This window comes from Schistocerca cancellata, chromosome 8 (assembly GCF_023864275.1).
Source record: "Schistocerca cancellata isolate TAMUIC-IGC-003103 chromosome 8, iqSchCanc2.1, whole genome shotgun sequence".
In the NCBI taxonomy this organism is placed as follows: Eukaryota; Metazoa; Arthropoda; class Insecta; order Orthoptera; family Acrididae; genus Schistocerca; species Schistocerca cancellata.
The window spans coordinates 153,010,152-153,035,067 of record NC_064633.1 but is presented as its reverse complement, the minus strand read 5'-3'; the positions used below and the strand labels follow the sequence as shown (position 1 = coordinate 153,035,067).

General features: G+C 47.4%; 1 protein-coding gene across 1 annotated transcript in view; it reads left to right on the top strand.

Annotated features, from left to right (window-relative positions):
• Positions 1-24,916, top strand: part of LOC126095433 (lachesin-like) — a gene marked incomplete at its 5' end in the record, with an annotated part of 731,549 nt that overhangs the window by 351,500 nt on the left and 355,133 nt on the right. The window lies entirely within an intron of this gene.

Here is a 24,916-nt window from a genome sequence, read left to right as displayed (position 1 = left end):
TAGTTCTGGCTTGCAAAATGAGTTCTTGACAGTTGCTTCTCCTTTGAGCAAAGTTTTCTTTGTTCTTTCTCATTTTCATTCCCTTATGTTTTCCAAGTGCAAAATCACGTTGCAATTTTGGACTTTCTGTCAACGTCATGTTTAGACATTTCTATTTCCAATGGCCTACTTTATTTGCTGCATTTTTATATTTTTCCCTCTTGTCAGATTTAATATTCCACGTTTTATCTAACGATTTCTACTGTACCTTCTTCCCGTTCTCATACTCTGCTGCATTCACCACTTCTTCTCTCAAAGATATCCATTCGTATTCTAGCGGATTCCTTCCTCTGTTTCAGTCAGTTGTTGCATTACGCTAACTTTAAGATTATCGAAAAACTGTGGGTATTGACTTATTCAAGTTCAATTTCCTTAATTTGCTACCGTTTACTGTCTCTTTAGTTGTAAACTGCAGCTCGTAACTAATAAAGTACTGTAGGTTTGCGTCTGCACCGGGAAATGTCTTATAATTTCAAATCTGGTTTCGAAAACTTTGTTTCAAATATGTATTATTCTTTCATGATTCTTAAGCAATATGCTAGATAGTGAACAATGATGAACGGTAGTCAAGAAATCTGTTTATGGTGAAACGAGAAAACATGCATAATGGAATATGTGAAAGAGTACATTGTACAGAAAATGAAAAATTGGTATGTCTTCACCCAACTAGATATAGTTTTTCAAACGCACCGCGCGTTTCAGTGGGTCCTGCCCCGTACCTCAGTGGCTGTCCGTCATTGGCTACCGCTAACGTCTGCCGCTTCCAGATGGGAACGCCAATTCCGCGAGCCGCCGCGTCAACGCGGAAAACGCTTGCCGCTGCCGTTTCCGCACGCCGCGCTGCCGCGCTCTAGTGGGAACCGGCCTTTAAGCAAACAACGCCGCGGCAGCCATTAAGCGGCGCGGCGAACCGTGCGCGAAACCTGCAGTGGCGGGATATGGCCAGCCGGCGCTGTGGGAACGAGCTGAGCGCCTCGCTGTGAACGCACCGGACACCAGGCCCCACCACCTAGAGTCCATAGTGACCTCGCTCTCTACTGGAAGTCGACGGTCAGCCGAAATACGAGGGCAGTTCAATAAGTAATGCAACACTTTTTTTTTCTCGGCCAATTTTGGATGAAAAAACCGGAAATTTCTTGTGGAATATTTTCAAACATTCCCGCTTCGTCTCGTATAGTTTCATTTACTTCCGACAGGTGGCAGCGCTGTACGGAGCTGTTAAAATGGCGTCTGTAACGGATGTGCGTTGCAAACAATGGGCAGTGATCGAGTTTATTTTGGCGGAAAACCAGGGCATCTCAGATATTCATAGGCGCTTGCAGAATGTCTACGGTGATCTGGCAGTGGACAAAAGCACGGTGAGTCGTTGGGCAAAGCGTGTGTCATCATCGCCGCAAGATCAAGCAAGACTGTCTGATCTCCCGCGTGCGGGCCGGCCGTGCACAGCTGTGACTCCTGCAATGGCGGAGCGTGCGAACACACTCGTTCGAGATGATCGACGGATCACCATCAAACAACTCAGTGCTCCAACTTGACATCTCTGTTGGTAGTGCTGTCACAATTGTTCACCAGTTGGGATATTCAAAGGTTTGTTCCCGCTGGGTACCTCGTTGTCTAACCGAACACCATAAAGAGCAAAGGAGAACCATCTGTGCGGAATTGCTTGCTCGTCATGTGGCTGAGGGTGACAATTTCTTGTCAAAGATTGTTACAGGCGATGAAACATGGGCTCATCACTTCGAACCTGAAACAAAACGGCAATCAATGGAGTGGCGCCACACCCACTCCCCTACCAAGAAAAAGTTTAAAGCCATACCCTCAGCCGGTAAAGTCATGGTTACAGTCTTCTGGGACGCTGAAGGGGTTATTCTGTTCGATGTCCTTCCCCATGGTCAAACGATCGACTCTGAAGTGTATTGTGCTACTCTTTATAAATTGAAGAAACGACATCAGCGTGTTCGTAGGCACAAAAATCTGAACGAACTTCTCCTTCTTCATGACAATGCAAGACCTCACACAAGTCTTCGCACCCGAGAGGAGCTCACAAAACTTCAGTGGACTGTTCTTCCTCATGCACCCGACAGCCTCGATCTCGCACCGTCGGATTTCCATATGTTTGGCCCAATGAAGGACGCAATCCGTGGGAGGCACTATGCGGATGATGAAGAAGTTATTGATGCAGTACGACGTTGGCTCCGACATCGACCAGTGGAATGGTACCGTGCAGGCATACAGGCCCTCATTTCAAGGTGGGGTAAGGCCGTAGCATTGAATGGAGATTACGTTGAAAAATAGTGTTGCGTAGCTAAAAGATTGGGGAATAACCTGGTGTATTTCAATGCTGAATAAAACAACCCCTGTTTCAGAAAAAAAATGTGTTGCATTACTTATTGAACTGCCCTCGTATTCTGACTACTCTTCTGCTTTGTAATACAGCGGTCGTTTAGTACAGTGTTTCTGTACCCCTAGATCAAAAAAAGCAATTCCAAAGGAATGCGCAGATTAGAAACGGCTATAACTACACTAAAGAGCCAAAGAAACTGGTACAACTACCTAATATTGCGTAGGGCATCCGCGAGCATGCAGAAGTGCCGCAACATAACGTGGCGTGGACTCGACTAATGTCTGAAGTAGTGCTGGAGGGAAATGACACCATTAATACTGCAGGGCTGTCCATAAATCCGTAAGAGTACTAGTGGGTGCAGATAAGTGAACAGCACGTTGCAAGTCATTCCAAACATGCTCAGTAACTGAAAATGTTCTGGGTTATTAGGCCGCGTCATGTTTCTTCTAAAATGATCGACGTTTCGACCCCTCTGCTGGGATCTTCCTCAGGATCTTCAGGTGTCCACTACTGCTAGAACACTGTCAGAGACGAGTGTCGCGTCCTCTTATAAAGGGGGAGTTTTCACGCGTTCGTGTTGGAGAAGTGACAGTATTGGTTAATATTCATATGGCTACCATTGGTGGGCCATAGTCATTGCCTCCACAATGCAGGCGTCTATCAAGTGACATGTGGCTGCGGCAAAGTGTGTATAGCCGAAACGGAAAGATAAAGAACGCATTAAGGAACACGAACGGCACATGCGGCTAAAACAAAGTGCAAAATCGGCAGCAGCGCAACATCATGAAAACTGTGGCTCTGACATCAACTTTAAAAACGTACGTGTACTGGCTAAAGAAGCAAACATTTATAGAAGAAAGGTTCGAGAAGCTGCTGAAATTTCTAGAAATGCATCTAATTTCAATAGAGAGGACGGCTATAGGCTTCCGGCATCGTGGCTCCCTTCCATCAAAGAGTAAATACGCCGCCGCGATGTGTGAACGGCATAAACAAAGCGCTGCAAGTCACCTAGGCGGTAGCAGGCATTTCAACCAATATCCCTTCTCCAGCATAATTGCGGAATAGTGCCTTTCTATCCAATGACGATGGGTCGTCAATGGCATCCACAGGAGATGAGCTACCAACGCCCCATCTTCTGCATCAGAGCGGGAATATTAGCCAATGACGATGGCCTACCAGTGGTAGCCATATGAATATTAACCAATACTATTCACTTCTCCAACACGAACGCGTGAAAACTCCCTCTTTATAAGAGGACGCGACACTCGTCTCTGACAGTGTTCTAGCAGTAGTGGACACCAGAAGATCCTGAGGAAGATCCCAGCAGATGGGTCGAAACGTCGATCATTTTAGAAGAAACATGACGCTGCCTAATAACCCAGAAGATTTTAACTTCAGTGACAAGGGCCACCAAAGTCTGCAGACTTACATGCTTAGTAACGTTCATATCTGGGAGTTTGGTGGCCACCGACAGTGTTTAAACCCAGAAGAGTGTTACTAGAGACACTCTGTATCAATTCTGGGCGTGTATGGTGTCGCATTGTCCTGCTGGAATTGCCCTAGTCCGTCGCAATGCACAATGGACATGAATGGATATAGGTGATCAGACATGATGCTTATGTACGTGTCACCTGTCAGAGTCGGGTCTAGACGTATTAGGCGTCCCATATCACACCAACCGCACACCATTACAGAGCCTCCACCAGATTCAACAGCCCCTTGCAGGGGCCATGGATTTATGTCTCCGTACCTGTACACGTCCATCCGATCGATGCAATTTGAAATGAGACTCATACGACCAGACAACATGTTTCCAGTCATCAACAGTCCATTGTCGGGGATGACGGGCCCAGGCGAGGTGTAAAGCTTTGCGTAGTCTAGTCAGCAAGAGTAAACGGGTGGGCCTTCGGCTCTGAAAGCCCATATCGATGATGTTTAGTTGAATGGTTCGCACTCTACTTTTTGATGGCCCAGTCTTGAAATCTGCAGCAGTTTGCGGAAGGATGGCTCTTCTGTCACGTTGAACGATTCGCTTCAGTCGTCGTTGGTCCCGTTCATGCAGCATCTTTCTCCGGCCGCAGCGAGGTCGAAGATTTGATGTTTTGCCGGATCCCTGATATTGGCGGTACACTCGTGAAGTGGTCGTACAGGAAAACACCGACTTCATTTCTACCTCGGAGATGCTGTGCTCCATCGCTCGTGCGCCGACTATAACACCAAGTTCAGACTCACTTCAATCTTGATAACCTGCCATGGTAGCAGCAGTAACAGATATACCAAGTGCGCCAGACACTTGATATATTTATATAGGTTTTTCCGATCGCAGCGCCGCATTCTGCCTGTTTACGCATTTATGAATTTGAATACGCATGCCTATACCAATTTCTTTGGCACTTCAGTGTATTTAATGGATAACAGTATACGTATAAGAACGGAAAAGAATGAAAAGCAAGTTCAAAGTTTCTATCGTAACGTCGAACGTATGCTACGAGAATGCAGTAAGCCATGGACTAACAAACACGTCCCATCTACATATATGAACAAAACGTTTTGCATAACACCTTCATTTCGAAATTCGTGACACAGAAGACAAAAAATGACTCTGAAGCATGCCAGTAAATTCGTCTGAGATTTGTCCAGATCACAAAAAAAATCGTCTTTATCCCATGGAAGGGTTTTCACAACATGACAGTATGTGGTCCAACGTCCCTTTGCTCGTCGTGGCATACCATCGATAATATCATCAAGCCAGTCCTGATCAAAACTGTTCCACTGTCCGTGGCGATTCTGCGTAAGACGCGAGGAGGACGTTGTAGTTGTCGTCGTCCAAAAACAGCTCGTTTCAGTCTATATCTGTTTCACAAATGTGCGATTGGGTTCTCGTCTGGACGGGCAATTCTTCTGATTCTAGGACGTAGAGGGATTGTGTTCACGAGTAAAGCACAATGACCACGCGAGTTGTCGTCCATCAAGATGTGCATCTACATCTGCGTCTAAGTGATTGCTCTGATATTCACAATTAAGTGCCTGACAGAGGGTTCAGTGAACCACCTTCAAGCTGTCTCTCTAGCGTTCCACTCTCGAACGGCGCGCGGGAAAAACGAGCACTTAAATTTTTCTGTGCGAGCCCTGATTTCATTTATTTTACCGTGATGATCATTTCCCCTTTGTAGGCGGGTGCCTGCAGAATGTTGTCGCAATCGGAAAAGAAAACTGGTGATTGAAATTTCATGAGAAGATCATATCACAGCAAAAAACGCCTTTGTTTTAATGATATCATGTCTATGGCACTATCTCTCCTATTTCGCGATAAAAAAAAAAAAACGAGCCGCCCTTCTTTGAACTTTTTCGGTGCCATCCGTCAGTCCCACCTGATGCGGATCCCACACCGCATAGCAATATTCTAGAATAGGGCGGACAAGTGTAGTGTAAGCAGCCTCTTTAGTAGATCTGTTGCGCCTTCTAAGTGTTCTGCCAATGAATCGCAGCCTTTGATTTGCTCTACCCACAACATTGTCTATGTGATCCTTCCAATTTAGGTTATTTGTAATTGTAATCCCGAAGTATTATGATGAATTTACAGACTTCAGATTTATGTGACTTACCGCGTAATCGAAATTTAGCGGATTCCTTTTAGTACTCTTGTGAATAACTTCACACTTTTATTTATTCAGGGTCAATTGCCACTTTTTGTACCACACAGATATCGTATCTAAACCTTTTTGAAAATCGTTTTGGTCATCTGATGACTTTACAAGACAGTAAATGACAGCATCGTCTGCAAATAATCTAAGAGTTCTACTCAGATTGTCTCCTATTTCGTTAATACAGATCAGGAACAATAGAGGGCCAATAACATTTCCCTGGGGAACTTCGGATATTACTTCTGTTTTACTTGATGACCTTCCGTCTATTACTACGAACTGTGACCTTTCTGACAGGAAATCACGAATGCAGTAGTACAAGCGTGGCGATATTCCATAGGTACATAGTTTGGTTAGAAGACGCTTGTGAGGAACCGTGTCGAAAGCTTTCTAGAAATCTAAGAATTTAGAATCAATTTGACATCCCCTGTCGATATTACGCGTGTAAAGAGCTAGCTCTGTTTTGCAAGAACGATGTTTTCTGAATCCGTGCTGACTATGTGTCAATAAATCGTTTCCTAGCCGGCCGCTATGCCCGTGCGGCTCTAGGCGCTTCAGTCCGGAACCGCGCGACTGCTACGATCGCAGGTTCGAATCCTGCCTCGGGTATGGATGTGTGTTAGTTAGGTTTAAGTAGTACTAAGTTCTAGGGGACTGATGACCTCAGCTGTTAAGTCCCATAGTGCTCAGAGCCATTTTTTAAATCGTTTTATTCGAGGTAATTGATAATGTTCGAACACAGTATACGTTCCAAAACTCTACTGCAAATCGACTGTAGTGGTATGGGCCTATAATTCAGCGGGTTACTCCTATTTCTCTTTTTGGGTATTGGTGTGACTTGAGCAATTTTCCAGTCTTTAGGTAGGGAACTTCCTGTGAGCGAGCGGTTGTATATAATTGCTAAACATGGAAATATTTTATCAGCATACTCCGAAAGGAACCTGACTGGTATACAACCTGGACCGTAGGCCTTGCCTTTAGTAAGTGATTTAATCTGCTTTGCTACACCGAGGATATCTACTTCCCTGTTTCTCTTCTTGATTGGAATTCTTATTTGGTGAAGGAATTTCGGAAAACCGTGTTTAATAACTCTGCTTTAGTGGCAGTGACTTCACCGTTGTTATCGCGCAGTGAAGGTATTGATTGCGTCTTGCCACTGGTGTTCTTTATAGAATCTCTTTGGGTTTTGTGCTAGATTCCGAGATAGAGCTCGGTCGTGGAAATTATTAACAGCATCTCGCATTGAAGCACGCTCTATGTTTCAAACTTCCGCAAAACTGCGCCAATCTTGGGGATTTTGCGTTCTTTTAAATTTGGTATGCGTTTTTCGTTGCTTCTGTAACACCGATGTGACCCGTGTTGGGTACCATGGGGGATCAGTACCATCACTGATTAATTTATATGTTATATATCTCTCAATTACCGTCGATAATATCTCTTTGAAATCATTCCAGATCTTTCCTACGCTTTCGTGATCAGATCGGAAGGAGTGGAGACTGTCCCCTAAAAAGCATTTTTATCAGTTTTTTTTAATAAACAGTTGTACTTTGCGTTTCTTTTTGGTGGTTGTGGGTGTTACGGTATTCAGCCTAGCAGCAACTGCCTTGTGGTCGCTAATCCCTGTATTCGTCATGATACTCCCTCTTTGTCCATCATCATTTGTTGGTAAGAAGTCAAGTATGCTTTCGCAACCATTTACGCTTCGAGTGGGCTCATGAACTAATCGTTCAAAATAATTTTCTGAGAAACCATTCAGTACATTTTCGGATGACGTTTTATGCCTGTTGCCTGCATTAAACGTATAATTTTTCCAGCATATCGAGGGTAGATTGAAGTCGCCACCGACTATAATTGTATGAGTGGGAGGCCTGTTTGAAATGAGACTCAAATGAAATTGTCACCGAAGTATTGGCAATAAGGTCCCACTATTGGTAGTAGATTTTTGTCCCTACACCGTGCATTAGTACGGCTTTATTCAACAACAACGAGAGGTGTACGATGGCCCCATGTAATGCCACCCCAGAACATCACTCTGCCACAACGTTGTTGCATATGTGGGAGATACGAGGTGCATTCAAGTTCTAAGGCCTCCGATTTTTTTTCTCCGGGCTGGAAAGAGATAGAAACATGCGCATTGTTTTAAAATGAGGCCGCGTTCATTGTCAATACGTCCCAGAGATGGCAGCACCGTACGGCAGATGGAATTTTACCGCCAGCGGCGAGAATGAGAACTGTTTTAAATACTTAAAGTGGCGACGTTTTCCTTACTTGAACAGCGAGCAATCATTCGTTTTCTGAATTTGCGTGGTGTGAAACCAATTGAAATTCATCGACAGTTGAAGGAGAAAATGGTTCAAATGGCTCTGAGCACTATGGGACTCAACTGCTGTGGTCATAAGTCCCCTAGAACTTAGAACTACTTAAACCTAACTAACCTAAGGACATCACACACATCCATACCAGAGGCAGGATTCGAACCTGCGACCGTAGCGGTCGTGCGGTTCCAGACTGTAGCGCCTTTAACCGCTCGGCCACTCCGGCCGGCGCGTTGAAGGAGAAATGTGGTGATGGAGTTATGGATGTGTCGAAAGTGCGTTCGTGGGTGCGACAGTTTAATGAAGGCAGAACATCGTGTGACAACAAACCGAAACAACCTCGGGCTCGCACAAGCCGGTCTGACGACATTATCGAAAAGGTGGAGAGAATTGTTTTGGGGGATCGCCGAATGACTGTTGAACAGATCGCCTCCAGAGTTGGCATTCCTGTGGGTTCTGTGCACACAATCCTGCATGACGGCCTGAAAATGCGAAAAGTGTCATCCAGGTGGGTGCCACGAATGCTGACGAACGACCACATGGCTGCCCGTGTGGCATGTTGCCAAGCAATGCTGACGCGCAACGACAGCATGAATGGGACTTTCTTTTCGTCGGTTGTGACAATGGATGAGACGTGGATGCCATTTTTCAATGCAGAAACAAAGCGCCAGTCATCTCAATGGAAGCACACAGATTCACCGCCACCAAAAATATTTCGGGTAACCGCCAGTGCTGAAAAAATAATGGTGCCCATGTTCTGGGACAGCGAGGGCGTAATCCTTACCCATTGCGTTCCAAAGGGCACTACGGTAACAGGTACATCCTACGAAAATGTTTTGAAGAACAAATTCCTTCCTCCACTGCAACAAAAACGTCCGGGAAGGGCTGCGCGTGTGCTGTTTCACCAAGACAACGCTCCCGCACCTCGAGCTAACGTTACGCAGTTTCTTCGTGATAACAACTTTGAAGTGATTCCTCATGCTCCCTGCTCACCTGACCTGGCTCCTAGTGACTTTTGGCTTTTTCCAACAATGAAAGACACTCTCCGTGGCCGCACATTCACCAGCCGTGCTGCTATTGCCTCAGCGATTTTCCAGTGGTCAAAACAGACTCCTAAAGAAGCCTTCGCCGCTGCCATGGAATCATGGCGTCAGCGTTGTGAAAAATGTGTACGTCTGCAGGGCGATTACGTCGAGAAGTAACGCCAGTTAAATCTATTTCGGGTGAGTAGTTAATTAGAAAAAAAATTGGAGGCCTTAGAACTTGAATGCACCTCGTAGTGTTGGAGGTGTCCGATACTACGGGGCTTTCTCCAGACACGTTGTCTGCGATGACATTAGCCAAAAAAATTTAACTTTTTGTCGGCATCTGGTTCGTGAGTGATTAGTTGTACCTAATTTTTTGTTTCCGCGTTCACTGCTGAAATCTGCTGTTCTCTATCACGCCAAATTTCCTAGATGCACAGCAGAATCAAACACAGAATACTGGCGAATACTGACAGAATTAAAACAATAAATAAATACATGTTCACAACTTTAGAACGCAGTTCTATTTAACATGTATTTATGGTCATGACGCCAACATAATGTCTAAATTAGTTCACAATATACATTCATCTTTTATCATCTTCGGTATTCGGAAGATCGTCTTGTCACGGTCCGCTCGGCTGCCCCGTCGCAGGTTCGAGTCCTCCCTCAGGCATGGGTGTGTGTGTCGTCCCTAGCGTAAGTTAGTTTAAGTTAGATTAAGTAGTGTGTAAGCGTCGGGAACGATGACCTCAGCCTTTTTGGTCCCATAAGACCTTACCACAAATTTCCAATTTTTTTGAGACCGATACTCTTCTTTTGTTTGCCGTTTCATTATGACTGCAGCGATCTATGACGATTTGTGGATCATTTAACACACCTGTAGAAAAAACATAAAAGTTAAAGAATTATGCACCTAAATAAAGAACAGAAAAGATCGAAATATGGAAAATAAATCATAAAATGCGAAATGACTGTTGGGTAGTGTTATCAGGGTACAAATATATCCGAGTTTCGTCCGTAAACAACACCCAACGCCAATCTGGGGCGTCCGTTCTGCATGATTTCTAGCCCATCTGCTGACGGAGCCCATGGTGTTGTGGTGTACGACGCCATGGTCATTGGGAATGGAGATTTGCATCATGCAATCGTCTCCTAACAATTCAATACGATACAAGTCGTCCTGTACGCCGAATTCATTCCTGGAGCGCTCAGCTCATGGTTGCTTTGACTCAAAAATCGTTGATATCGACGGTCTTGTGCACCTGTCGAACGGCATCTGCAGTGTAAATCCTCAACGCTACCTCTCAATTGGAACAGACTTCGCGTCCGCACTAATGCTGTTGGTAAAGATATCAATATAACGATATTTTTTCAAAGAATATCGACATACACCGACGATAGTGTTACCTCAATATATCGATATGTATGTGGCAATATCGGGGGCAGATGTTTTTATTTTCTATTACATTTTTTCGCAATGTTCGTTAAATACTTGAAATTTTTCTTTTGAAAATGTAGTAGAAAATAATTTTACTTTCACTGGGTGAAACAGTTGTACAACTTTTTGAGCTTTCATCAAATCCAGTCTTTCTGTTTGGTTATGTGAAGCTGGTACTTACTATCCTCGCGAGCTGTGCGGTGAAATTGCTCTGCAGCGTCACACATTCACCCATCGGCTGCAAATGTTTACAGTTTTGCATTTTCCATCGATATCTGTTCGAATATTAATCTGTCAGCAACTGACATAACACGTGGGGTGGCTATTTTTCTTTTTTTTTTTTTTTTCTACGGCGTATGTTACCATGTTTACCACAAGGACAAAGTCCTTTTTACAAGAGACCATTATGCATTGATATACTTCAAAATGAGCTGTCACATGAGAATGGCGATTATGAATCAATACGTTAAATAACATTCCAATCGGAACACAGTGCCATCTCTAAAATATTGCTAGACTGTGAACACAGTAAACAGAAAGAGATGGTCCGCGTGTTGAGCACTTCCGTGCTGTGTGGGACGTGAAAAGAGGATTTTGTAGTTCTGGGAAACCTTGCTATACTTTTGTTGATGAGTGGCAAAAAACATGGCCGCCCCGTCAGCACGCGAACGGCGTGTGCCCGTGGCTGGTCTGGAGCCGCCAGTGACGCAGGTGTTGGGGGGACGCCGCGGGCCCTACGGCGGCGTGCTGGGCCACGCCGACTGGCAAGCCGCAGCCGCAGCCGCAGCCGGTAACTCAATGAGCGGCCACGTGTCACGGCGCGGTGCCTGCAGTTACCCGCACAGCCGCACGTGCTACGCCGGCTCTCAAACCAGGTTTGCTGCGTCGCCGACGACCGTAACGCAATATGCGATACGTACCGACACACCGCCCGAACGTACTGCTGCTAGTGAAGCAAATGCGAACGACCTCGTCTTACCGAGTCCTCTTAGTCCGAACTTCTCACGGTTTTCACTTCGTCGGGAAGCGTCAACAGACGCCAAAAATACTACTAGTACAGCATATGTTAATAGAACTGGTGGTTTTTCAGTGTAAATGTTTGATACTGGAGACAAAGAAAAACTAAAGGAACTCGCTAAATTATTTACGTAATGTATACGAAATAATTCTCCAAAACTGGAAGTTCGCCGAAATTTTAATGATTAGTGGAAACCACCTAAGCCGTGATATAAATAAATGGTCCAGCTGTTACACGTAACGTTCAAGACTAAACGCAGAAAAACCGCTTACAAACATTCCGTCAACCACCTCGGATTTATTATCTTACTTCCTGTATATTATACTGAAATTCGATGTGCATGTGGCACCAGGCGTACCTACTATGTTCCAAAACGTAGGAATGAGATATTATCAGTAAGAGCAAGAGGTAGAGACGGAGAGATATATTTTCGTGGATTAAGGCAGGACCAAAGCAGAGTCAAGCGTTTTGTACTTCCAGTAGCAAGCATTTTACTATTTCGAACAGTAGACAAACTGGCGTGAGGCATAATGCAAGGGGCGACAAATTAACGAAAAGTATAATTCTGGATTTTCAAAGAAACTATCGATAAACTATTCTGCAAAACGTGGCAACCCTATTTGGAAATGTTGTTCTTTTAGTAAAAACCCACAACTTTTATGTCGATTTGCGATAGAAGGATAGTCTACGGTCTTGAGGTGTTCTGCAGACGTCGAAAGGCTGCCGCGGTACTGCCACGCTTTGTTGATCTCTGTTTGTGTCACTGTCTTACGATTACTGTCGTTAATAAAAAAAAAAGAGAAAAAAATCACTCAAATGTAATCGACGTGGGGGGAGCATGGTGTCTGCAGAATACTAGGTAAAAGGCCACCATCATTTAAATTCCCCAGCAGCCTCTGCGTCCGCCAAGGCGGCGCGTAAACAGCAGGCTACCCGCTGCGACCGTAAACCCACTTGACACTGGTGCGCTCTTTGGCAGACAGAGGAGAGCTTACACCGTCGCCAGGTAGCCCCGCCTGTCGAGCAGAGCCGCTCGCGGAGAACGGCAGCAGAATGTTTATAGAGGATCTCGCATCTCTAATACCGCAGTTACGTCTCTTTTGTGCGCGCCGCGAACGTTCATTCTGAGAGCGCGCTCTTGTTTGTGGCGAGGAGATAAAGTCCCGGCGAGGAGGGCCGTCTTTTGTGGCGTGCACTGGCTGGCGCTCCAGTCGCGGAAGGAGGGTTTTGGGGGTGGAGGCAGGGGTGGGGGAGGGAGGGTCTAGGAGCCAGACATGCGGGCTACCAGTTCCCTCCTCGCCGCCGCCGGCGGACTTCTGAGGCCGCGAGCGAATAGGACCAGCGAGATAAGTCACTGATAAAAGGGCCCGCTGCCACTAGTTATATCAATTCCGTCTGCACGAATCACACAGTCCAAACGCACTGCGAAACAAGGGCAAAGAGATGCGCTGTGTATGGAGCCAAGGTCGTAATACTGGGACGATTACTCCGGTGAAAATATCGTCACCCCATTAATCCTCGCATGGTGTCTGGCGCCCCTTTAGATCCCAAGGCTCGTTTAACTACAAAGAAATATTTGTAATACGGGACTTTTCATCCTCCAGATATGATTTTTATGGCCTTCTTAGAGTAACTGGATAAAATATGCATGGTTATACCACGTTTTGTATTACAATAATTTGAAATTTCCGAAGTGGCATCGGGAACTACGCCAAGAATACGATATGTGATTTTCGATGCTGCATTTCAACTTTATTACGAAAATGAAAGCTTGGCAAGAATACATGTTCTAAAATGACATTTATATATCCATTGTTGTCAACAGTTCGTAGAAAACACATAAACGTGCATTGTTACGACAGATTCATAATTAGGAACTACGTTTTGTCGAAGACACGGTGTTATATTTTATTCGTCATTGATGATGATATGCTTTGAAAGGGTCTTCAGTCTGGAGTAGACTTAAGCAGATTTGCAGAAGAGTGATACTGGTAAGTAATCAGCTTTTGGGAAAAGAGGATGAGAGTGACGTTGATGTGCAAGGTTTTTCACAATTCATGTGACACGTTTTAGATGTTCTAGAGTGGACTTAGCAGATCAAGTCTTACACAGGAACCCATGTTCGGAAATGTCATGCAGTGATTCTACAGAGCGTGAAAGTTACAGGCGCCAGCGCCTACGAATGTATGAATATACAGGGTGATTCCGTGACGATGTTACAAACCTTCAAGGATGAAGGCGAAGGATAAATGTACCAATTTGAGGTAAGGCTTTCTGTACCGGAAACGAGCGAATCCAAAGTGATAACGGAAAACCGTTATGATACCTGTAACAGTGGAATACGTGTACCGCTACTGTTCTTGATATGATCGTAGGGTAGGCTACTTTCAGCGGTTGGAATATGGACCAAAATAAGAAAAAATGTCTGATAACCTTGGGCTCTAAAATACATACCTGAGGAGCTATGAGTACTTGTACGATAGAGGAGAAGTTTCTCACACTAGCAAAGATGAACATGAATTGTGGAACACCCTGTAGCTACGATAGAGGATGCTATACAGGTCGGAGATGAAGTCGATGTGAGTGAATGTGATAATGATATTCAGGAAACTAGTGACGCATCGAGAAGTGGACAGATATCATATAATATTGTACAACCTGATGTGTGCAAGTAGGTTTCAAGCAATGTAGTACGTGAAACTACACATACTCCACGTCACTTTAGATCACAATTACACAAAATAATAGATCGTCTCAGACTTTTTATGACCAATCACATGCAGAAAAAAAAATGTTCAAATGGCTCTGAGCACTATGGGACTTAACATCCGAGGTCATCAGTCCCCTAGAACTTAGAACTCCTTAAACCTAACTAACCTAAGGACAGCACACACAACCATGCACGAGGGAGGATTCGAACCTGCGACCGTAGCGGTCGCGCTGTTCCAGACTGAAGCGCCTAGAAACGCACGGGCACACCGGCCGGGGCGACCATCATGATACTGTAAACAGAACCTGGATTGATCCGAAAAAATGACGTTTTGCCATTCGTGCAACCAGGTACGTCGTTGAGTACACTATTGCAGGCGCTCCTGTCTGTGATGCACCGTCAAGGCTAACCACAGCCATGATCACCGAGCTGATAGTCCATGCTGCTGCAAACGTCGTCGAACTGTTCGTCCAGATCGTTGTTGTCTTGCAAACGTCCCGATCTGTTGACTCAGGGATCGAGACGTGGCTGCACGATCCGTTACAGCCATGCGGATAAGATGCCTGTCATTTCGACCGCTAGTGATACGAGGCCGTTGGGATCCAGCACGGCGTTCCCTGAATCCACCGATTCCATATTCTGCTAACAGTCATTGGATCTCGACCAACGCGAGCAGTAATGTCACGATACGATAAACCGCAATCGCGGTAGGCTACAATCCGACCTTTATCAAAGTCTGAAACGTGATGGTACGCATTTCTCCTCCTTACACGAGGCATCACAACAACGTTTCACCAGGCAACACCGGTCAACTGCTGTTTGTGTATGAGAAATCGGTTGGAAACTTTCCTCATGTCAGCACGTTGTAGGTGTCAAATGGTTCAAATGGCTCTGAGCACTATGGGACTCAACTTCTGAGGTCATTAGTCCCCTAGAACTTAGAACTAGTTAAACCTAACTAACCTAAGGGCATCACACACACCCATGCCCGAGGCAGGATTCGAACCTGCGACCGTAGCGGTCTCGCGGTTCCAGACTGCAGCACCTAGAACCGCACGGCCACTTCGGCCGGCGTTGTAGGTGTCGCCACCGGCGCCAACCTTGTGTGAATGCTCTGAAAAGCTAATCATTTGCATATCGCAGCATCTTCTTCCTGTCGGTTAAATTTCGCGTCTCTTAGCACGTCATCTTCGTGGTGTAGCAAATGTAATGGCCAGTCTTCGATTGCGTTTTGTCCGCTGAATCTGTCGTGCGCTGTCGGTCGCTTCTGTCGCTTACGTAGGACGCGACATTACTACTGTTTTGAAGTGAAATGACGAGTTTGAAAAATACTATTTTTAGGAGTTATTTACACTCGCGACTGCCTACGCTCTTGCGCAATGGTGACGCCGATTCTCGTCGGCTTACGGAAGATAAGCACTGGTAGGCTTTGTTAATACTTGGGTGGGTGGCAGTCCGGGTCTGCCGAGTGCTGTTGGTAAACGATGTGCACTAAGTCGGTGTGAGGCCAATTGAGGAACTACTTAATTGAAGAGTAGCGTCACCGGTCACTAAATCTGACAACGGCAGGGAGAGCGGTTTGCTGACCTCATGGCTCTTCATATCCGCATCCAGTAACGCCTGTCGGCTGAGGATGACACGGCGGTCGGTCGGTACCATTGGGCCTTCCGACACCTGTTCGGACGGAGTTTAGTTTTAGTACTCTCGCGACTAGCAGGAATGTCCTTACTCATTATTTTCAGATAAGAAAATTATTGTTGCTGTATGAGATCAAATGTATCACTTACTTAAAGAGAAAACATGCATCATGCATTAAAAAACTTAAATGGTATCGAGTGATACGAAACAAAAAGTGTTATCAATCTCTTCATTATATTATACTGGCCTGTGTCAGGGTACTTTACACCCTCCACCGCTGACATAAGCCATGACAGTTTTGTGGTATATATGTACCGGACGCCTGTATAGAATCAGTGCAGTAAGATGAGTAGACATGCAGGAACGACAGTGTGACAGAAAGCAGCTGTCACGCTTGCATGTGCCCATGACAGCACCATGAATGCAACTGCCCAATTTACAGTCGACACAGGTATTGCTGCAAGTTAATCTTAACCAGTTTTCCAGCGAACTTTTGAGAGGTGGCATGAGCTCGCTCTCATATTTCCATCTTACTCTGAGTAATTCGATTTTCCTCTCTAATTGCATGCGGTGAAAAGTTGCTATTCCTTCACACGCGGACTTCCCACGCAGCGTCTCTCGTCACCTGGGTGGTCCAGTGACAGGCGGGCATTGCTGATCTTGAGAGGGTTAAGCCGACGGGTGTGAGGGAGTCGAGTGGATGCTTTACAGACGCCGACATTGTCATAAGAGCGGGAGCGACACGACCACAGGGGCCTGAAGGAGCGGCTGGGCTAGAGATTCCGTTACTTCGCAGAAACTTAGTGAAAACACTTTCTGGCGGGCTACCAGCGAGGTGTGGGAATTGTTGTGGGTTGGCAGGAGAGCCAACACTGTATTATCAGAGGAAGCCGAAAGGCACGCGTTTTAGCTCACGCAGGCTGGCGTGAGGTCTGGGACAGGACCCGGAAATTAGACTTTAGAAAAACAGACGTAGCTGGTGGAATACTTAACTTTAATCCATTAATGATGAGCGTCGCTCTTGACTGTACATGACTCAGTATCAATAGTAACTGGTAATGGCGCCCTGCTAGGTCGCAGCAAATGACGCAGCTGAAGGCCATGCCAACTATTGTCTCGGCAAATGAGAGCGTATTTTGTCAGTGAACCATCGCTAGCAAAGTCGGCCGTACAACTGGGGCGAGTGCTAGGAAGTCTCTCTAGACCTGCCGCGTGGCTGCGCTCGGTCTGCAATCACTGATAGTGACGACACGCGGGTCCCACGTATACTAACGGACCGCGGCCGATTTAAAGGCTACCACCTAGCAAGTGTGGTGTCTGGCGGTGACACCACAGGAACGACTTGTGTTCCCAGGCAGTCTTGGCGGGCAAATTCCCGCGTTTTCTGCAAAATCATAACCGTGATTGGCTTGCTCAGGGAATAGCTCCGTGACGTAGCAAAATCGGCGCAGAAATTGGCGCCAAGTATCTCCATTGGTGGAATCGTACTGCGTCGGCAATAGAGGAGAAATTTCCGCCGGTTTTCGAGTTGCTGATTGGAACGTTTAACCACGACCACTGTCGGGGGGCGCGAATGTTCTGTGTTCGGCTTGTACGGTTGCTCTTGAGGGGTCGGCTCTCGCCTTTTGGTCTGAGTACGTTACAAGACTGAGCTCTCGCTGCTCTGGGCAGCCTGCCTTCCGTTGGCTGTCTAATATACTTTCAGTTAATTGTAACTGTTTGACGAAGTTGCTGAAGTTTCCACTTCAACGTAACTTTCCAAGTACAGTTGGCAATTGAGCGTTCAGCGTACAAGCGGCCAATGTTGTCTGTCTTGAGCAGTTTTGGCTAAAGTCGACTGTATCGGAGTTACTGTGGGACTTCGCTTGTTAAAATCAATCACTGTACCGTCAGTGATTGTGTGGCGAGCCTCCTTCGTCTTCCTCAGAGGCGCGTTTGTATTGATAGGAAGTCTTTAGTCTGGAACAACCAGACCAGGATAATTTGTTTCGGGCTATACTCGTGACATTATCATCACCACGACGGGACGTCGAAGCAATCAGCCATCGCTTCCAGTACGCCAGATCGTTTTCTTGCAGTTAAGAAGACAGCATGGCAATGCGTGTCCGCAGCACCGGCAGATTTGGGAATTTTGCTCTGTGGTAATCAAAGCTCAGCAGGGCGCGCCTGTTCCCATCTTTTCTTACGTGGTTCCGTCTTGGGTGTTCATTGTCTGAGTTCTCACTGCTGTAACAGCAGTTAATGTTGGGTTGGCTGTGTGTTTCTCTTAAGATTTGAGTTGCAAGGAATTGATTCCACATACCACTTGGTCATAAACGTCACAAGCTAGTTTACGGACAACTTCACCTTCGCAGCATTTATTTGAGTATCCAATTTGACGTATTTTAAATGTTCTATTTGTTGTGTTTATTATTGTGAGTTTAGTCATAATAAATCAAATTGTTATTTTGGGCAGAACTTTCATTATGTAGATCGGTAGAGCAACCCTTTCACTGCTCACCACGTTAATGAAGCTCATTTATCAACTTAAATTATTGCAGGTGCCAAACTCTTTCCTACCCCACTTTCAGGGTCGATTAGAGTCAGTTCGCGTCTCTTCTTAACCCATGTGCAACAGCAAAAGTCGGAGTTAGAAAAGGGGGAGCTTTGAGCATCATTTCCATATGAAGATTCTAGAAGAATTTAGTGTTACATACACTGCTAGCCCCGGCACCTCGCACTTTGAGAAACGAACTGCATGTAAAGGACTTGCGTAGCCACCAACCTCGTAATAGGCCATCGATCACGGTGGTTCTGCGATGCTTTGGATGTCTGTTCCATTCAGCTTACCTTGAACATGAACCCGGATGTTTATTTTAAAATTTTCGCTGACGAGACGTTTCTTCTTAATCGTCGTGGTGGGTGTGCTGTGGACATTCCCAAAATGACAACAGCCGTGTTCCTGCATACGATCCTGATTTGAAGAACACACACACACACACACACACGTACATACATACACATAACGGTGTTGCTCCGCGACTGACCCGCTGTGTTACCTGATCTTAATCCAATTGAAAATGTCTAGGGCTTTATGGAACAGCGCGTAAAACACAGCATTCAACAAACACCCAATTTTGCACCTCTACGATATGTAATCAACGACGTGTTCTTTCAGCTAGATATGACATACGTGATGAAAATGGTGGGTTTTCTTCATAGCCGAGTCTCCAGCGGCTTCCTGACATTTGTGTATGGTGTGAATATAAATCGTCTTGCAGTATCAGGAAGGCAGATTAGAGCTTGACGTCCCGTTAACTGTAATACTAGAAACTGAGGACAGGTGGAGCACTTATGTCGCCCATTGGTCGCTCTGATAGGCAGAGCCTGTGAAACGGGATTCTGCGCTTTGGCAGATTATCCGTAGTTCTCTAACTTGTACTCATTTTTCTGATGTAAATGAGGAACTTCCTGGCCACCTCACAATGACAGAGGCATCATATGTCACTTAATGAAATTAGATCCAGAATTTCTGTGTAACCAATGTCGACATTATTAGTGCTACACTTACAATGATAATGTAGAAGAATGTTTACTAGTCATATGAGAGTCGTACACATACTTCCATAAAACTTTTATATAGTGATCTTTAAAGATCATACAAATAAAACACATCGATTCTACAGTTTATATGCATTTAAACAGGTGGCAAGGAATGCCTACTTCATACAGCTGGAATACAATAACAACTACAAATTAAAAAAAGCAGTACTTCATATCAGCTAAGAGCTGCTGATGGAATAAATACTTCATTAACTATCGGTTTCAATCGTCTAATAATCGTATCATAAAATCATTTACAGCAGTATGTATGGCAACTGTGACGTCAAATAAAATAAAACCGTCCTGTTTCATCGGCTAGTCACCGATAGTGCTTCCACATCCCTTACTTTGTCTTTCCAGTGTACACGTTTGATCTTCCTCTAGACTCTTGTAAGGGCTGCCCTTTTCGTTTTCACAGTGTTCTGTTTCAACATCCCCCCACGTAGAGGTCTTCAGTTACCATCTCGTTAGCTGCTTATCCACGTGCATGCTGTCATGACAACTAATGTACACTCCTGGAAATTGAAATAAGAACACCGTGAATTCATTGTCCCAGGAAGGGGAAACTTTATTGACACATTTCTGGGGTCAGATACATCACATGATCACACTGACAGAACCACAGGCACATAGACACAGGCAACAGAGCATGCACAATGTCGGCACTAGTACAGTGTATATCCACCTTTCGCAGCAATGCAGGCTGCTATTCTCCCATGGAGACGATCGTAGAGATGCTGGATGTAGTCCTGTGGAACGGCTTGCCGTGCCATTTCCACCTGGCGCCTCAGTTGGACCATCGTTCGTGCTGGACGTGCAGACCGCGTGAGACGACGCTTCATCCAGTCCCAAACATGCTCAATGGGGGACAGATCCGGAGATCTTGCTGGCCAGGGTAGTTGGCTTACACCTTCTAGAGCACGTTGGGTGGCACGGGATACATGCGGACGTGCATTGTCTTGTTGGAACAGCAAGTTCCCTTGCCGGTCTAGGAATGGTAGAACGATGGGTTCGATGACGGTTTGGATGTACCGTGCACTATTCAGTGTCCCCTCGACGATCACCAGTGGTATACGGCCAGTGTAGGAGATCGCTCCCCACACCATGATGCCGGGTGTTGGCCCTGTGTGCCTCTGTCGTATGCAGTCCTGATTGTGGCGCTCACCTGCACGGCGCCAAACACGCATACGACCATCATTGGCACCAAGGCAGAAGCGAATCTCATCGCTGAAGACGACACGTCTCCATTCGTCCCTCCATTCACGCCTGTCGCGACACCACTGGAGGCGGGCTGCACGATGTTGGGGCGTGAGCGGAAGACGGCCTAACGGTGTGCGGGACCGTAGCCCAGCTTCATGGAGACGGTTGCGAATGGTCCTCGCCGATACCCCAGGAGCAACAGTGTCCCTAATTTGCTGGGAAGTGGCGGTGCGGTCCCCTACGGCACTGCGTAGGATCCTACGGTCTTGGCGTGCATCCGTGCGTCGCTGCGGTCCGGTCCCAGGTCGACGGGCACGTGCACCTTCCGCCGACCACTGGCGACAACATCGATGTACTGTGGAGACCTCACGCCCCACGTGTTGAGCAATTCGGCGGTACGTCCACCCGGCCTCCCGCATGCCCACTATACGCCCTCGCTCAAAGTCCGTCAACTGCACATACGGTTCACGTCCACGCTGTCGCGGCATGCTACCAGTGTTAAAGACTGCGATGGAGCTCCGTATGCCACGGCAAACTGGCTGACACTGACGGCGGTGGTGCACAAATGCTGCGCAGCTAGCGCCATTCGACGGCCAACACCGCGGTTCCTGGTGTGTCCGCTGTGCCGTGCGTGTGATCATTAGCTTGTACAGCCCTCTCGCAGTGTCCGGAGCAAGTATGGTGGGTCTGACACACCGGTGTCAATGTGTTCTTTTTTCCATTTCCAGGAGTGTATTAACTGTGGATATGGCCAATAGATTTACGACTTTTGGCATTGAAGTAACAACTGATAGGGTGCCGATTGATTGTCTAGTAGAGATGGCGGTAGATCATCACCACCGAGGCTACAGACTATGTTCGTCAGAACACATCCAGAGATGTTACAGCACATGGGGACGAGAAAGCGAAGTAAGAGCGTAGCTGACAATCACAAAACTAGAATTTTCTCTATTATGGATGTGGAACACTGTGACTGTGATGAATAAAGGTTTTCAGAAACAACACCGACCACTTGCCTTTTTGTGATAGTTCTGTTTTTACTATACCATGACTATGATCTATCATCAGATGGTGCACACTTCTAATAGTTGTTTGTAGCATTTTGTGGGTCGTGTAACAGTAGTAAGATAGAGAAAACGAAATAGGTAAGCCTTGAATTTAGCGAGGTATCAGAAATTATTTACACCATAAAATCGACTGGCTGTAAATAGACCGTTATTTTTATCTAACACTCTAGTACCTCCCGCCGCGAAAGTAGAACACGCGCCAGAACAAATGTACATGGTCAGCCCATAGAGGGCTCCACGTCCGCGGCGGCTATTCCGCGCAGCGGCTCTCCACAGCTACGCCACGTGCAGACAGCGGCCAATAGCCGCTCCTCACGGTGTCGTATATAGGGACCCCGCTCTGCCCTAGTCCAGCACATTCGAGGGTTGGATTCCTTTACTTCTTCATCGAGGACTCGCACTGCCTGGGCTACTCTCAGGGTGTATCTTCGACATCGAAGAGCCCCACCGTTTCCTTGCCGTGCTGTCTGCTCGCCGTCACTACTGCTCGCCGTCCGGTCCTCCGCCGCCGCCGCCGCCGCCGCCTGCCGGTGCTCGCCGCCGCCGCCATCTGGTCGCCGCCGCCGCCCTTCTCGCGCGCCGCCACCATGTCCCAACCCACCACCACCACCACCACTATCATTTTCACCTCTCCCTCCGCTGCTCCAACCACCATCACATGGAGCTCATCCTCCACCCCACTTCCCGTCCTTCCTTCTCTCCCTGTCCACCCCACCCCTGCGCCACTTTCGGCTGTAACCACCCCCAACTCCTCCTCCCCTATCACTGTTGCCCCATCGATAGCTACTGACTTTCCGCCGCTCCCTGCACCGCCTCGACGGGCTCCAAGCCAGCATGGATTTCGGCTCGACGTTCCACAGTCTCTGTGACACCCACGCCCCCTCCGTCTGCGTCATCCGCTGCTCAGGGTGGTCCTGCCCCCCGCCATCTCCCCCTCCAACCCGTCCCCCTGCCCCCTCTCCACCCGGTCGTGACCACGAAACCTTCAAAGCGCCCGAATGTTGACCCTTCCCCCGCAGTCTCCTCCAAAAAAAACCCCACTCCCCGTGACCCACACACCCCCATGGACGCGGCCCCGCCCCCCGCCCCCGCCACGCCTGCCACCCACACCTTTTTCCTCTCCAATCCTGACCCTCAATTCCTTGATGCCCGCTCCCTCACCCTCGCCATCCGGAAATACTACCCCAATGCCACCATCTCCCTTTTGATTCCTCGCAAGGACTCGGTCCTCATTAAATCCCCCAATGCTTCCTTCCTCACCAATCTCCTCTCCTGCATCCCCCGTATCCAATTTGGCCAATGTGCAACCCTCAGCCCCTACCACACCCCATCCTCTCCCCATCAGCCTCAACCTCCCCGATGTCCACCAACCTTCACCGCTGTGATCACGAAGCTTAGCCTTGTGATCACAGAGGCTGAGGTGTTGGCGGAACTCAACTCCTGGACCGACATTGAAATCCGCTCGGCCCGTCGCATCTTCAATGATGCCGGGCCGACTTTTCTCATGCGGATATTCACCGAATCCTCCTCCTCCATTGACCGCCTCCTCACCGAGGGAGCCCTAATCTACAATCGCCGTCATAAGGTGGACCCCTCCCGTTCCCCAGTCCAATCCTACCACTGCCAACGCTGTCTCACCTACAACAACCACATATCCTCTGCCTGCAAGAATCCCCCTACTTGTCCCCACTGCAAAGCTTCACACTTCCTCAAGAATTGCCCCAACCTCACCTCTCCCCCCTCCTGCAACACTTACAACGAACCACATCCTACCTACTCCTCGAAGTGTAAAGCGAAACCTCCACCAGTCACCCCTGAGCTCACCGTCTCTATCCGTCCTGTTGATGACCCCATCCACCCCAACAACTCGCTCCGCCCTCCCCCTACTGCCGAGGACATCATTTGTTTCACCACCATTGTGCTCCAAAACATCCACCCCTTCCAGCACTCACACACTCTTTCCCAAATCGCCCTCGCTGCCCGTTCCATTTTACCACTTATGCCACATACTCCCACAACCAGGCCCACTTCACCTTCACCCCCTTCACCACCCTCGTTTAACTCTCCCCTGCCAAGGTACAACAACCCTACCATCTCCTGTACCACAACATTCGCTCCCTGCCCACCCACAAACTCCTCTTCCTCCACACCCTCCGTCAGCACTGCATGGATGCCTTCATCCTAAATGAAACCTTCCTTCAACCCCATATCTCCGTCTCCATGGCTCCTTACACCCTACACCACACCGATAACCCGTACACTCTGGCGCGTGGCGGAGTTACTATAGGCCACCTCTAGAACCTCCCTGTCTGGCCCCAACCTCTCCTTAACAATCCTGCCAAGCATCTCACCCTCAGCCTCTTCTTCCCCACCCTTACCATCACCTGTGCCACCATTTATGTCCGCCCTCGCACCCCCATCCTCTACGATTTCCTGGCCCACATTGACCGCACCTTCTCCACCTACGTGATTGCCGCCGACCTCAATATACACAGCCGTGACCCTGCCGACCTCCAGCGGTGGAATCAGTTTCTCACCACTCTCCAGGGCGACCTGGTTCCCCTGCCTCAGCACACCCGACCCGAATCCAACACCACCCTGATGTGGTCCTTGCTTCTCCCAACCTCCTTGGGCGCATCACCACAGATGTCATTGACCTCATTGGCAGTGACCATGCTCATGTTCTCCTCACTATCTGTAATGGTCGCCATCCCCCTGACGCTCCTCGCCCTGACGTCCCTCCTAAACTTGCCCATGATTACTCCCGTGCTAACTGGGATGCCTACCGGGACTCCATTCACACTCAGGTTGACGGCCACGACCTTACCCTCCAATCTCCTGATGACATCTCTTGCACTGCTGCCTTACAGCACCAGACCTTGTCTAACGCCGT